Below are 3,908 nucleotides of genomic sequence, written 5' to 3' on the forward strand. Positions count from 1 at the left end.
GGCGCCGCTGTCGGGTGGACGCGACGAATGCTCGCGCTCTCAACGGTCGCCGCGCGAGGCGAAGCTCGGCCCCGCCCCCAGCGCCGGCCGAAGCCCGGCACGTGCCCGGCTCGCGACGCGCGGCCCCGCCCACCGCGCATCCCTCAGCCCCGCAGCGGCGGCACCGCGGCGCCCGCCCCGGGACACGGGAGCGCTCTGCTCGGGAAGGACCCTCAGATCAGCGAGTCCAGCCGTAACCCACCCCGGCGCTGCCCCGTGCCCTGAGAACCTCATCTCCGCCTGCCCAGCCCTCCGGGGATGGGGACTGCAGCACTGCCCTGGGCAGCCTGTTCCAGTGTGTGCGTGGTGGTGATCTTCAAACTGATGGTTATCCATGAAAGAAATTACAAAGTTAGAGCAGATGTTTGAAAGTGTCAGCTTAAGGTTCACTGGCAGTTCACAAAAGTGAAAAGAAAACAAGTTTAGAATGTATTGGTTGAAGAATACAGAACAAATCAGGAATCACAAGTGTCGCATTTGCTGTAAAAAAACCCCAAATGTGTGCGGCTCTGATTTCCCCCACTCCAGAATAGACTGGGTAGAGTTAAAACAGTGTAGAGAAAATCAGCATCAAGGATTTGAACTAGCTACAGCAGGTGGAAATACTGCAGAAGAAAGCTTCTGAGGGGTTTTATTACAGAAAAAAGTAGGTATTAAAATTGCAGGTAGTATAAAGCAGGTGAGCATGACTAATGGAGGACATCAAATCAAGTACTTAATCACAGGGAAAGTGAGGAACTAATTGCCATGGGATGTTTTGGGTAGAAAAAATAAAAAATTAGCTATATTGACAAAGAATATCGCTCTTAAAGTGTCACCTTTGTGGCCTCTGGTCCTCAAACTGTGCGCTGGTGGGAGCTCGGAGTCCACACCTGGTGTGCAGCGGCACCTCTGCTCTTCAGCTCCTCGCAGGGCTCCGCTGGTGGCCGTGCCTGGGGGCAGAATACAGGGACCTGGCATGACCATCCTTAAAGGAGTTCTAGAACACAAATCTGCTATGAACCGAAAGGGGAAGAAGAGTAAGAGCTGGAAAAGGAGGAGTGTGGTCATCCAGTGACAGGACAAGGGGCAATGGGTGCAAACTGGAACACAGGAGGTTCCACTTAAATATGAGAAGAAACTTGTTCCTGGTGAGGGTGTCAGAGCCTGGCCCAGGCTGCCCAGGGAGGTTGTGGAGTCTCCTTCTCTGCAGACATTCAAACCCGCCTGGACCCCTTCCTGTGGAACCTCAGCTGGGTGTTCCTGCTCCATGGGGGGATTGCACTGGATGAGCTTTCCAGGGCCCTTCAACCCCTGACACTCTGGGGTTCTGTGGTCATCCCTCTACCTCCATCCTGCCCATGGTTCACCAGCAGTGGCAGAAGAAGAAAATGACATTTCTCCACCTTGGCTGCCCTCAGAGCAAGATACCAGTGAGAAGACTGAGCACCTGCCTATTTCCTCACCTTAAATACGTTATCTCAGAGTTGTCATAAGATTTCTTAGCAAAACCAAACCCCTTCTTTAACTGAAACCATCCTTATTGATTTGGTTTACAGCACAGCCCCGAACCACCAAAACAAGTGAAAGTGCAGGAAGTGTCGGAAAGGGGACAAAATTGAATAAACTGATGGGCAACTGCTCCTGTTCGTAAACTGAAAGCAAAATCACTGCTCTTCCTCATAGCTGAAGTGAAGAAAACGATGTTAGACCAACTGGTTTAAGTATTTTGGGTGGGGTTGCTCACAGAGTTCCCCACTTCAAATTAAAGCGGACGGGTAAAACAGGAAACAGGACAAGGGAAAAAGGCAATAAGGAGAGATTAGAAGATATTATTTTTGCCTCTTTTTCAGCAGATTGTTTCTCTCAGTCTCTGTCTTTGGCAGATCAAGCACATTTATCGTTATTCTGAGTCAGTAGCAACAGCAGGAAGGAGCAGAAATTTCATGTCATTGTCATCAAATCCAAAATCCTGCACCGTGCAAGGACGTTACTTTACCCAAGGAATTAATGGCCTGTGATTCTAGTGAACTCATGCTGCCGTCTGCCCAAGAGACTTCGCGTGTTTATTTGCTCGGTGATAATTTATTCTCCTAAGAATGATGTAATGGTTGCTCAGGGTAAAGCTTTAGTAAACAATGTGGAACAGAAACCTGAAAAATCAAGAAAAAGCTGACTTCACAAAAGCATTTTCTCCGCACTCCCAAGATTGTCTTTTGCGTTACTTCAAGGAAATGATTTAAGGCTTCTCCTCGCCCTGTGTGGCAGGAGTGCAAGACAGCTACCTGACAGTGGGACACACGGGGCTGTTATTGTGTCATCCTAACTCGGGTCAGCCAGCAACCCATAGTCCATAACTGAAATGCAGAGAACAGGTCCCTCAGACTCAAAAGTCCCTGAAACTAAAACCCAGAAACATAAGTCCCTTTTAAGCGCTGCCTTCAGGACTCGGAACCTGAGCCCGTAGCTGCAGAACAGATGATGTTTTGAAGACGGAAAGATGTTTTTCATCAGCACCCGGAGCGCTGGGAGCTCCCGGCAGAGCCGCACTCGGACCTTTCAGCACCTCAGAGCTCAGGGCAGGTGAGAGGAGACACGAGCCCGCAGCAGCTGCGGTGGGAGGTACCACACAAGGAAACCGCTCCAGGGATCTCCGGCAGCGAGGGGCTTGACTTGGAGTGTTGGTGACAGCTGCTGAACGTGAGCCAGTGTGTGCCCAGGTGGCCAAGAGGCCACCAGCATCCTGGCTGGTACCAGCACTGGTGTGGCCAGCAGGCCCAGGGCAGCGACCGAACCTGTGCTGGGACCTGGGGAGGCCAAACCTCGAATCCTGGGGGCAGTTTTGGGCCCCTCACGCCAAAAAAGCCCTTGAGGTGCTGGAGCGAGTTGAGAGAAGGGAACGGAGCTGGTGAGGGGCTGGAGCACAAGTGTGATGGGAGCGGCTGAGGGAGCTGGGGGGTTCAGCTGGAGAACAGGAGCTGAGGGGAGACCTTCTGATCTCTGAACTGCCTGAAAGGAGCTTGGAGCCAGGGGGGTCGGGCTCTGCTCCCCAGGAACAAGCGCCAGGAGCAGAGGAAACGGCCTCAAGTTGCGCCAGGGGAGGTTGAGGTTGGATGTGGGGAACAATTTCTTCCCCAAAGGGCTGTGGGGCATTGGAACAGGCTGCCCAGGGCAGTGCTGGAGTCACCAGCCCTGGAGGGTTGGACAGACGGACATGAGGTTCTCAGGGACATGGGTGCTTCCCTTGGCAAGTGCCTCTGCAGACATTAAAAAAATGCCTTTCTGCAAATCCAAATGAAATCTGCCTTTTTTTTTTTTTTCCCCAGCCACAAGTGAAGTCACATTCTTCTTTGCCACTATATCAGATTTTCTAGCTTGTTTGTCAACAATACGACTACTTTATTAGGAGATGGGGAGCACTTCGCTGTCACAGACGAGCAGTGGCAGTTGCAATGATCAATGTTTTGGCCCAGGACTTACAAAGCCCGTAAATATCCCTGCAGCCCGGCGGGGTGACATGGTGACACGGTGACATGGTGACATGGTGACACGGTGACATGGTGACACAGCGCCTGGCTGTGCTGCAGGGACTTGCAACCACCTGGCCCGTCAGCAAGACCCACACATACATGGTGACAATTGTGCAGGGTGTAAAGCTGCACGACTGGCCGAAACTTTGTGAGATGGACGGTGTGCGCTGCTTCGGGCAACTTCTAAAAGCAAAAAATACCATTTTAAACCTACTAGAGACTGAATGCGGAATCTTTTATATAAGTACAACTTGGGACATGTACTATTTTTAACGTAGGAGACATAGAGATACCCACAGTACCGTAACCAAATAGCAGTGCCCAAAGTTCGCTTTCTCAGCAGCCTAATGTTTGGGGAGA

This window comes from Patagioenas fasciata, chromosome 19 (assembly GCF_037038585.1).
Source record: "Patagioenas fasciata isolate bPatFas1 chromosome 19, bPatFas1.hap1, whole genome shotgun sequence".
NCBI lineage: Eukaryota > Metazoa > Chordata > Aves > Columbiformes > Columbidae > Patagioenas > Patagioenas fasciata.